Source organism: Schistocerca gregaria, unplaced genomic scaffold, assembly GCF_023897955.1.
Source record: "Schistocerca gregaria isolate iqSchGreg1 unplaced genomic scaffold, iqSchGreg1.2 ptg000634l, whole genome shotgun sequence".
Lineage (NCBI taxonomy): Eukaryota > Metazoa > Arthropoda > Insecta > Orthoptera > Acrididae > Schistocerca > Schistocerca gregaria.
Genome location: NW_026062020.1, coordinates 609866 through 623146, shown reverse-complemented (window position 1 = coordinate 623146; position 13281 = coordinate 609866).

Genomic DNA, 13281 nt, shown 5'->3' with positions numbered 1-13281 from the left:
TTGTGTCAGTATGATTCCATTTCTAAATCAGTACACCTACTGCTAATACATTCATAATGTCTTTATTTGATGGACAGATCACCATCAGTAGTTTCACATGCACTCACTCCCTGAGACATTCTGGAGGGGTCTGAAATTTAATCCAAGACATTTGTAAAAATTCTAAATTTGTAAAAATTCTTACACCATTATATCTCTTTGCTGCCCAGTGACCTTGGCTACATAGGCAGTTTCTGAGAGTGACAGTCCAGTAAGTCATGGAGGATAACTTATGTGATGTACGGAAAGTAGGAGACATGTACTGGTAGAATAGTAGTCATGATGCAAGGTCATGTGTTGTGCCTTCACTCCTCTGTCAATTTCAGTGTTGTTCATGAAAGACACAGTTGACAGTTGGAGTTCTAATTTAGCACACAGTTTTCATATATTAGGAAATTATGAGATGACACTTCAATGTTGAGTAAATGATACAGTCAACACTATTGTCTTGATTATTGTTATAACTTCAAGTTGAACAAATATATTTCAAGGAAGACGCAATACATGAAAGTCACAGATCAAGTAAACAGAGTAAGACGTGTGTACCTTTAACAGTCAAATCATAACTGAGTCCGAGTCTAGTGGCCGCTGGCTGGCTGGCCGCTTAAGTGGCACTGCTGCTGCATGGCTGGCAGACAGCGCTGCATGTTGAGGACACGCGTAACTGCGCGGCGGCACTTTGAAAGATCGGCGAGTCACAACACTTTTGCCCCCTTTGAAGTTTTTGTGCAGGTCTTGATGGAGGTGGCCTGTAGATTGCTAATGTCCATAGTTGTTGTTTGACTGGCCATAAAGTCTTGAGGAGGAGGCTTCCCGTATGGACGGAAGTGTCGCTGATGATAATGGGTTGAGATGACAGGAGACGTGAGGGTCAAATCTGCTTCGACCCCATGCGCCAATCTGCCCATTGCAGCAAGTCTGGTTGTTATAACAAGAGACATGGGCGATGTGTCTGCGTCTGTAGGGGAAGGAGGCAAGTAGAGTTGCTCCGAAGATGATGGTCATCTGGTTCCTGCATGGGCACGTCTCCTGGTGGCGTCAGTTCTTGTGCTGGCACCGATATGATGGTGAGAGGACTGCGTTGTGAGCAATGAGACATTCCAGTATCCCAAGCGTGAGGTAGAGCCAAAGGTGGTGTAGTGGCATCCGGAATAGGCGTTGCCAGTACAAGAGGCCGAAGCTGGTCCGAATGACGCACTGCAACACCCTTGTCCATCTGGATTTCATACAGGTGTTGGCCAGGGTGTCATAAGATGCGGCCAGGACTTCATTTTGGTTGGCTGCCATATCCCCGTACCCATAAAAGGTCATCGGCGGTGAACCGGCCAAGCGAAGGCACCCGCGACAATAAGGTAGAAGACCGCAGAAGATGAAGTGGCATGCGGGGCTGTTGGCCATGTAAGAGCTCAGCCCTGTGTTCGCCCATTGGGGGTGAAGCAGTAAGAAGCCAGAAATTGGAGAAGTACATCATCAGCAGCAGAAGAAGTCAGGAGTTTCCTCATCTGAGCCTTAAATTTGCGGACCAGTTGTTCAGCCTCACCATTTGACTGTGGATGGAACAGAGGGGCCATGAGATGCATGACGCCGTGACGAGCACAAAAATCTGCAAAATTGGAAGAGGCAAATTGGGGACCATTATCAGTAACAAGAGTAAAGGGAAGGCCTTCCAAAGGGAAAATGTGAGCTAGAGCATTGGTGGTTGCCACGGTGGTAGGCGACGTGCAACGGATAATGAATGGAAAGTTAGAGTAGGTGTCAATAATGAGAAGCCAATAAGCACCTAAAAAAGGTCCCATGAATTCAACATGAATACGCTCCCAGGGCTTCTCAGGCAAAGGCCACAGTGACAAAGATGACTTCAGGGCAGCGGCCTGTGACGCACAAGGGCCGCAGGCAGCAACCATGTGTGTGGTTTCAGAGTCAATGCCGGGCCAGTACACATGATGGCACACCAGAGATTTTGTGTGAGAGACACCCCAGTGCCCTTGGTGAAGGAGGTGCAAGACCGAAGCATGCAAAGACGCAGGTACCACAACACGTGGTGAAGCATTTTTGGTGGAAAGGAGGATAACACCATCCCTAGCCATGAGGCAGTAACGCAAAGTGTAGTAGTTCTGCAACGGATCAGAAATCTTAGCGGACAGACAATCTGGCCAACCCTTCTGAGTACAGTGTAAAACCCAGGAGAGGGTAGGGTCAGAACCCGTAGCAGCCGCCAGTCGGTCCCCGATGATGGGGAACCCATCCACAACCCGCTGCTCGGCAACATCCAGGTGGAAACACAAAAGTTCATCCCTATCGAATGCCAGGTCAGGACCCATGAGAAGGCAAGGCAGTGCATCAGCATTTGCATGTTGAGCCATCGGCTGGAAATGAATCTCATAATTGAAACGAGACAAGTAAATAGCCCAACGCTGGAGACGGAGTACAGCCTTGTCGGGAAGTGACGTTGATGGATGAAACAAGGAAACAAGTGGCTTGTGATCCATAACAAGATGTAATTTGGATCCATAGAGAAAAACACCAAAATTATTAAGAGCATAAATAATGGCCAAACCTTTTTTTTCAATTTGAGAATACTTTTTTTTGGAGGCATAAGCAATGGGTGGTTCAGAACCATCAGAAAAATGGTGCACAAGAACCGACCCTGTATTGAGAGGCGTCCGTGGTAAGAACAAGATGTTGGCCAGGTCAATAAGTAGCCATGCACGTGGCCTGTTTTAGCATAGTCTTCAATTTCTGGGAAGCAACATTGCATGACGTGGACCAGTGAAGAGGAACATTTTTATGCAACAGGCGATTCAACAGCTGAGCCACCAAAGCAGCAGACGGTAAAAACTTGTGATAGTATGCTATTTTCCCCATGAAGGCCTGCAGTTCCTTAACAGATGTAGGGCAAGGAAGGGCGTCAACTGCAGCGACAGTTTGCTGAAGCGGCCGAATACTATCCCGAGAGAGTTGAAACCCCAAGTACATGATAGAGGCCTGAAAAAATTTTGATTTCTGAAGATTACACTTAAGACCGGCAGTCTGTAAGATATGAAAAAGTGTGCGGAGATTTTGAAGATGTTCATCAGTGGTGGAGCCAGTGACAACAAGATCGGCGAGTCAAAACAATTATGTCATGTTGTGATACTGACAACAAAGTTGGCTGTCTGGTCACTTGCTTCTTATATTTTAAACCACTAGGTATTATTACAACTGGTTACTACTGTATATGACATTACAGAGTTCTTTAATTATTTTATATGTCTGGAATGTCCTCAGGCTCTGGTGTTTCATCTTGTGTGATTTCTATTTATGCAAAAGCTATTTTTCTCTGTTTTGTTAGTTTTTGTACAAAACCACTACCTATTTATTATTTATATATACAGTACATTTATATTAGAATGGATTTGCTGTCATGCATGATAAACCACAATGACATGACTGTCTCACAAGCTACATGTTGCACTTTTACAAATCTCATGAAAATATGGACTTTATTAGATGCATCTTTGTCTGTCTACAATATTAAATGTTTTTCATAAATGAAATTTGATTCTCTCTCTAGATTAAATTCACCAAGTTCCAATAATGGTTTTAATCAATATTATGATGATATATCTTATTCTTTTTACCAAAAAATATTGCCACCTGACAATGAGATATTGTTTACTACATCACATTTGTTGCTTACTCTCACAGCATTAATCAATGCTTCCTGACTTATCAATATATACGGTGTGAATACTCTTAAGTAATTCATCTATTATATTTGCGTCAAATGCCCTGTCAATACCATTTCATGTTTCTCTTTTTGTAAGATGCATCACTTTGCAGTCATCAGTTGCCTCAGTACCTTTTGTTCCACACATATTTCTTTTGTTGCTCTCCTTAGGCTCTTCATTTTACCTATTTTTGTGTCTTATCTCTCACAATACACAGTGTATGGTATCTTTCAAATGTACACATTCCTTTTCCTCAAAGCATAATTCTAAAGTGCGGTAAGTTGTATATCCAAAGAAGCATGTATGGGTATATTTACTGGTACTACAAGAATGGAGAAGAGAAATTACGAACTGGAGATTAAGAGGAAAGTTCTCAGTTTAGAAAGGATAAAAAACCCTATTGTTCAGTGTATACATCAAAGAAGCAATGATTATGTAAATACAATAGAAAGAAACTTCCACATGAGAAAAATACATAACCATCAGTTGCGAAAGCTAGAAATTCTGTGTGTGTTTTTGTGTGTTTTATTTATTGTGCCTATCTACCGGCACTTTCCCGCTTGGTAAGTCTTGGAATCTTTGTTTTTAATATATAGAAGCAATGATTAAATTCAATTAAAGTTTCAAGAGTGGGTTGAAATTATGGGTGCAAGGATGTCAGTGATAAGATTCACAGATTACATTTCTGTTCTCAGGGAAAGTGAGGAAGGACTGTCTGATGAGGAAAGTAACAAGGAGTAGCACAAATGAGATTAGCTTCAAACTTAATGTTAAAACTGGAAGCCAAAATGCAAACAAGATGAAGGAACTTTGCTACCTTGGTAGCAAACACACTATGGGTGAAGCAAGGAGAACATAAAAAGCAGACTAACACAGACAGAGAGGGCATTCCTGGCCAAACAAAGTCTACCAGTATCAAAGATTGGCCTTAGTTTGAGAAGGAAATTTTGATAATGTATGTCTGGAGCACAGCTTTCTATAAAAGGGAATCATGAATTGTCGGAACATTGGAAACAGGAGTCAAAGCATTTGAGATGTAGTGTTATAGAAAGGTGTTGAAAATTAGGTACACTAATAAGCTGAGACTCTCTGCAGATTTGGCAAGTGGAGTAAAATTTAAGAAATATTGACAAGAACAAGGAGTGGGACAATAGAATATGTGTTAAGACATCAAGGCATAACTTCCATGGCACTTAAGGAATCTGTAGAGGATAAAACCTATATAGTACAGACAAATTTTGATTTCACCTGGGCAAATTTGCTTCATAAGTGATTATAATGGTATTCAACACAAAAAATATTACCGTTTAAAATATCCCAATTCAGACAGAATTGGACCATATAAAAGCACCTAAACATCAAATTAAAAATGGTGGTCATTTGTCAGAATTGTTTTATTTGTACTAAAAGGTTAAATGTTTTACAATGCATCATTTTAATGGATGCAATATTTAAATATCATTTCATTTTTTCTGCTGGACAATACTGTAGTATTTGAAAAAATTTTGAAGATGTTCAATAGGCACTCACTCTAGCACAGAAGGCCATAATTGCAGCCAGTAAACTCCAGGGAAGTGATGTTGTCATAAGTGCTGGAAAGAGTGTACATGTGTCATGTCAAAAACACATGCTGATAAGAAAAGCATTGCTATATGGAGTAAACAACAATCAACAAGCAATACATGCATGTGAAAGAGAAGTGTCCATTTAGCTGAAAGACTATTTTGTGCCCCAACTGACTGCTTGTTTTGTGGAACTATTGTGGATGTTTCTTCAAAATACAAACTGAAATTGGATCAAGTTAAAGTATGAACATCCATATTTTCTGAAACCATCAAAAAATGCTATAAGAAACACTGTGATGCCTGGCCTTACGTAGTAAAGGGACACATAGAATGTTTTCTTTCAAACTTATTTGCTGTCAACTGCATCTACCACCACACATGCTGTGCACCTGTTGGCTACATTATTTAAAGTAGTCAGTGTTGAACTTCGCCCCCCATTTTTCAGCCATTGTAGCAATGCAGTACCCCGACACCGAGGACAATCAATGAAGAAATAAAGCAGCCGAATGTCACATATGGTGCCTTCGTGGGTGAGGACTATTTTATGTGGGCACAATAAACTAGGACTCATGAACTTTGAACATTGAACTCAAGAGCGGTTTACAGTGCAGTGATTTAAAGGAGTTGCAACTACCAATCAGTGCTTGGGTTTTATGGCTTCAGTAGGACAGCAGCCAATCAGTGAGCCAGTTCTATGGAAGCAGCTATTGAATACAGGCGCAGCCAATCAGCACAACCAACTGGGATAAACAAGATGCCTTTCCGAGAAAATTACAACTCGGAGCAGCTGTGCAGACGATGAATCGAGATGACAATCACAGCAGCAGCAGACAAGTAAATAAGAATAAGGTAATTTCATAGCAAAAGCCTTTTCATATTAAGCGATACATAATGAGTGGCCTTAACGAACAAGACAGTGTGATGGGAGACAAGGCACAACAGGGGCGAGGTTCAGTTGACAATAGTGGTTATAAATTAGACATGAATGTAACTTTGAATGATGGGGATGAAAGTCCTATTGTAAATGAGATGATAAAAGCATCATCTACTTTGTATGATGATTTGAGCAAAATGGATGAAAACAATACTGAAGTGGATGATATCATTAAGGTTAAGGGGGAGGTATCCAGTAGCGAATGTCTGCAAGGGCAACAGGTTATGGCAGATGGAAAATTGTAAGTGATGTTAAGGCAAATTATGAATAGTATGTGTACAAAAGAAGACATTAGTAGAGTGGAAAATAGTATGAAACAAGACATTAGTAGGGTCGAAAATAGTATGAAAGGAGACATTAATAGAGTGGAGAAGAAAGCTGATAGCATTAGAACTGGCATGGTTAGCTTAAAGGATGAACTGAAGAAATAAATTAAAAAGGGGATTCAGGAAGTCAGCTCTAATCATTCAGAATTAAATAACAAGGTTGGGGAAGTAGCTAAAGATTGTGATGATAAGATAAAGGAAGTAGCATATAACACTAATGGGAAATTAACATTAATGAGAAGTAAATATGTAGAAGAGAGAAAGAAGTTTTGTGAAGACTATAGTAGGATGGTGGAAGCTTCTGAAAAACAGTGTAAAGGAAAAATGGAGGAGTTTCAAAATCAAAAGCATAGAGTGTATAACATCCCAAACAGTCCTTCATTTGTTAGTTGTAAGAAATGTAATGATTTTGAAACATGAGGGGAAGTGCATACACTGGATTTCATAAGGGAATTTAATGATTTGCCTGAAATGTGGAATGACAAAGAGAAAATGTCATTTGTGAGAGGCTTTTTGAAAGGGGATGCTTATGGATGGGCAGCTCAGGTAGCTGATAGCTGTACTTCATGACAAAGCTTTGAGGAAGCATTTTTAGATGAATATTGGTCCAAAGAGAAGCAGCTGAGAATTTTGAGTGAATTTTGAGGAGAAGACAGATTTGACTCTAATTTGGAGAAAGAGCTAGGTAGTGAATCAATAATTGTGTTTTAGAAGCTAAGTTGCCTCAGAAAGTTAGAGAATTACTTGTACCTTCCTCTAGGGGTAATATTAGTGATTCCTTGAACTATGTTGATAAAGTGGAGAGGGTGAAGCCCTCAGTGGAAGACTGTAGGAGGAATTTTGATGACAAATATCATTCAGGGAGAGAATTGCAGGTAAATAGGATGAACAGGACTAATTAGAGTAGAAATTCAAGGAATGTTTGGGTGGAGATAGTCAGCCTGGGCACAGAAATGGTAGGAGAAATTCAAGTAACAGAGATGGAGGAGATGATTTTAATTCTGTATCAAACCATTTAAACTAGATAACACTCCAGTTTTGACTCACACTAGAGCAGGTAGTGATGAAAAGCCATGTGTATATAAGTGTACTGTAATTACAGGTAAGGGTAATGTAAATGACAGTAGTAAGACAAGTGTAATGCCTAATTCTAGTGAGATGTTGAATGATGGTGGGGGTAGCAATGTTTTTCCCTTAAAAGGAGAGGATGAACTTGCTATAATGTGCATTGAACGAGAAGCAAAACCTACAAGCAAATAGGGTGTTCAACATTCTGTGTTGTATTCATTATGTAGTGATAATACTTACCCCAGCTGTCTGTCTCAATTTTCATTTTTCCTGAAGCAGTCAAACTCTTCTCCTACAGCTATCTGTAGTTTATAAGTGAATCAGAAGCAACCTTACACTTTCATGTGATTTTGTACAGTAGGATACGTTAGTATAGGGATATGTTAGAAAACGTTTCTTTAGTGTTTTATAATATTGTGTTAGTTATAAGTAATGTAATCATAGGAGGATGGAAGAAAGTAAATTGGTACCACAGTTAAAGAACTTCTGTCAGACAAATAGGTAAGGTAAACAGAAAGTGAAAGGTGTCAGCATTACGTAGAGAGAAGGTGCAGATTATCTGAAACTGTAACTAACATCTGAAGTAATCAGCTCATGGGTTTGCCTTAGCATAAGGATCTGTTACTTGGAGCTGGCAGGGGTGACTGAGCGGTTCTAGGTGTTACAGTCTGGAACTGCATGACCGCTACGGTCACAGGTTCGAATCCTGCCTCTGGCATGGATGTGTGTGATGTCCTTAGCTTAGTTAGGTTTAAGTAGTTCTAAGTTCTAGGGGACTTATGACCTCAGCTGTTGAGTCCCACAGTGCTCAGAGTCATTTGAACAATTTTTTTTGTTACTTGGAGTGTTTTTCAGTAGATTCAATTTTTGATTAGATAAGCAGGGAAGTTGTTTATTTATTACATAATGAAGCAATAATGAAACAATAAAACAATGAATAATGTTAGAGTCTTAATGTTGGGGAGACTGTCTTTGCAGTAGGAGTATTTTTTGAGAATGCCCTCCACTAACTAACGAGGTAGAAAATGTAAGTATAGTAATGGATCTGACAGACAAGACTGAGTAATGAAAAAGATAACTGTGTACCAAAAAATGTCATGTAACTGTATTGGTGACCTAGTTTTGAACTAGGTAACATTGGGTATGTGTGTATTGTGCAATTCATGACACTGCAGCTGGAAATGAGAGCTTACAATAAAGGGCAATATTTTAGTGTGTTACAAGTCATATAATGCTGCATTATCAGATCTATAAGTTATCTGTAAACTTCTATTTGTATTTTGAGGAATTATGAGCTTAAAGTGGTAATACTGGAACATAGAAAACTGGTTTTGCTGATTAACTGATAGCTGTGGTGCTAGACTGATGTGAATATTTTGGAAGGTCAACTACTTGGTAATATTTTGTGATTTCATGAAGGTTTAATTTTCTTTTTGATTAAGAATGGTGCTCAGAATTTGAGTGGAGAACTGGGGCAATGATTTAGTGTGACTTCCATCCCCTTCATTTTGATTTGAGTAGTTATTAAGTTATGTGATGGAGACTCTATTCTTTTTTTCATAACATAATGATTAGTAAATCTATGCTACTGCACATCTGGAGCTGTTGCTATTTTGCAAATGGGAAAGAGACAGAAATCTTTCAAGGTTAACCATTTGCAGACATTTATCACTTAGAGTAATGTTTTGTAGTGAAATGTGCACTTGATTTTAAAATTTTACTAGTCCACACTTTTCATACTATAGTCAATTTTTGTACTAATTATTGTGATGTTATAAGGGCTATGTAATGTATTTATTTCTGAACTAATGACCATTATTTACCATTAGCATTAAACATTTTTTCATTATATTTAGAAGTACTAAAGTAGGATATTTTGACTAATTTTTTCATGTACTGTGGCAGAGGAGAATGACCTCCAAGGGAGCTGATAGCAGTGCATTTATTTGCTAACTGCTACTTGGACCTGTTGAAGGCATGGACAACTTGGTGAGAAAATGTGTTAAAGCTCATTAAAAGAGTGAATGTACTGGTGAAAAATATTTAACATTGAGCAAGTGATATTTTCTGCCTGAAAAGTGAACTGCAGTGTGCAGTGTGATCTAGAGTTTTGCAACCCATGAGGATTTATTCTTTTAATCAAGACAGGACTTGTATAAAGTGATATGGATATTAGAATGTTATCTTTGTTTATCCAAAAAGGATATCACTTATGATGAAGAAGCCCAATTTTTATTAAAAGTATAACTTGTGGATATTTTGTGCAAATGTACAATACACTGTATGTAAATATTTTGTATGGTGATTTTCCATATGGCCATTTGATATAAGTATAAATTTGAAAAAATATATGTACTGTAGTTTTGATAAGATTTCTTATGTAATATTTTTTGTGTGTAGATTGTCAGCCCAATTTCTGGGGCCACTTCTGGTCATTGAATTGCCCAGTTAGCTATTTGCAACATCCACCTGACCAAGCTAATGAGGGGGTGATGTGACGAAGCAAGCTGTGATATTTTTACTTCCCCTGGTTTTGCCGTATGCCTCCTTAAAATTCATTTTTTTCATGTCTGCCTAATTACCATTAACATACATGAGTATAATCTGCATTTCCATAAAAGAGAAAGGTTGGACTCATTTTTAAACAATATAACACCAGATCTAATTTTGTGCTTAGTTTTATGTATGTAATTGACTTTCTAATTTATTTTGACTACTCCTAGTTAGTATCTTTTGTTATAGGGTGAAATCAGTAATTGTCTCGTAACTCAAATTCTATTGTGGACTTATAAACAAGTATAAATTCTGTACTAATTATAAATATTTGTAGGAACAACTAATAGGATTTTCAAAATATTAATCTGGCTCTATTGGAAAACATTGTTGCAAAGCCAACCCTTAATTAATTCCAAAGGAATTACCAGTTTTGTCAAAAGTATTGTGTGTGTAACTATATCTGTTAATTTCATCATTTAAACAAATAATTCGGCGTAACCCCTGTAGTAGAAGAAACTGTTAAAAGGAACGAATTTTTATATGTATCAGTTAATTTAATGAGTTAAGTTTTAATTGTAATTTCTGTAAAATAAACATCAAACAATGTGTAATTTAATTGTGATACATAAGGGCCCCATTTTTGCTCCTGAGACAGTCAGTCCAGGGCCAAGTTTCAGACAATTAACTCGTATTGGTTAGATCAACAATGATGCATCCACTTAACTGTGAAATAAGTGTAATATGCCGTTTGCTGAAACAGTGAAAGTGTGTTCAAAATGTACCATATTATGCAGCATGGATTGTGTAGTTAGGTTTTTACTGCTCATAGATGTACAACAGTAAACTATTGTAGCAGTATGTTGATGTTTGCTTGGAACCAATTAATGAGACTTATCAAAAGTTAAAAAGTAGTACACAGGCCATATAACTGTGTATCATTTAGGGGTTGTGAACAGTGAAAGTAAAGAACTGTGAAACATAAATGTGCACCTGTCTGCTACATCATTTAAAGCAGTCAGTGTTGAACTTCAACACCCCATTTTTGAGCCAGTTTAGTGTCACAGTACATTGACACCAAGGACAATCAAAAATGAAATAAAGCAGGCAAATGTCACAAGATGTTATTAAAAATGATCCATTGTTCTTGCAAGACAAAATACAGAACAGTGCAGTGTGGATGTAAGCAGAATGAGCTGTCTTGTCCAGCCTCCTGAGGAGAGTACCAGATCAGTGGATATGAGAATGATATTGTGATTCAAAACAATTACTGTGATTCAGATACCACTTATTTAATTCTTAAGGAACATGTTCATATTCTTCTACTATGAAATAAACAACATTTATACTTTTCACCAAAAAATTAAAATTATTTCTTTGTTATTTGAATATAATTTATTTGTTGTTTAAAAATGTGCACTGATATTCAAAGGGTTCCTTTGTTACCCTAAATATTAGAAAATTTCTTTAAACTTAGTAATCAATAGTTCAAAAAACCAAGTTTTTATTTAAATTTTTCAGTACTTTTGGGTGGTACAATTTTTTCTGATTTTGGATATGTTATAAAGCAACAGTAGTTCAGTTGAATGCCATTTCAAACACTTGTAAAGCAATTTTGCACGGGTTGTTGGCTAATATTCTTAATTTGATCTAACTAATAAGGAAAGACAGAGATAGGAATGTGTTCAGAAAACAATTGAGGATTTTGGGTGTAAGTGCTACTCTGAAATAAGAAGGTGGAAATAGGAGATTAATATATGGTATTCCTTATCAAATTATGCAGAAGAGTGAAGAAAAATAAATAAACAAATAAACTGATAACAAATTCAAAGATTATTATTAGTTTTCTCTCTCCCTCTCTGGGAAACCAGTCAACTGGCTCCTAGCAATCAAATCATCCATACATCACACATATCTTCTTTTGTAGCAAAATGTCCAACAACACTGAGCTGAGTAGCACAGTAGTTAGCACACTGAACTCGCGTTCGGAGGATTGCAGTTCAAACCTGCAGTTGGTCATCCTGATATAGGTTTCCATGATTTCCCTAAGTTGCTTAAGGCAAATATCAGGATGGTTCTTTCAAAAGGGCATGGCCACTTTTCTTCTCCATCCTTCTCTAATCCGAGCTAGTGTTCTGTCTCTAATAACCTTGTTCCTGACAAGACATTAACACTAATCTGATCCTCCTCTTCCTGTCAAACAGGTACAACACATTAATCTCAGTTTCACTTTCCGTATACACAGTCCACACATTTTGTTTTTCCAGTTCACTTAATATATAAACACATTTTTACTTATAATCCAAAGAGAGTGTTGTGTAAAAAATCTTTTCCTACAGGGGCTGTCATATGTGGCAAACCTTTACTAGTAAACAGGTAACATTAAGAGAGTACATTATTAAAACCTTTTAGAAGTTCCGCAGTACTTTCAACTTTCATTTTTGGAAAAAAAAGACAGTTACTGAGAAGCTCAAGTCGTAAAGCAAAGTCATAGTTAGTAACACACATACAAAGCTGAAGTGAGGGGTAAAGAACTTTGCTCAGTTACAGAAAAAAACACAACATATTCTCTCACTTAAGTAGTTACAGTCAAAAGTATAGTGAGACATTTAGAAAAGGTAAATGCAAAGCAAAAACGCTGACAAATTACATGATTTTCTCAAGCCCAGGAGGATAAATAGTTTGGGAAATACAGTAGTACAGAAAGGGACAAATACAATGACCCTAAAATAAAGTTATAACACTCAAGTGTAACAACATGTAATTAACTTACAACTAACAGACTGAAAATACACAAAGCAATACTTTTCAGGCATTACAAACAATTTAACAATCAATTATAAGAAAAATGTTTTTTATTCCAGTCTTTGATCACAATATCAATTCTTTAGACGATGACCAGTTTCAGTCCATAATGACCATCCTCAGATCTTTTTTACACTATGTCTTAAAGTGATAAGGCCATAATGGCATCATCATAAACTTTTGACAGTACTGGATCACTGTTTGTATACACGACCATGTCGCAGTTGGTGGAATTATAAGATAGCACAAACATCAGGACAGAGGAAATACTGGTTTTCCTCAATGTATAGTGTGAAACAACTCAAAGTAAAACCATTCACATTTCAAGTTACGCAATATTT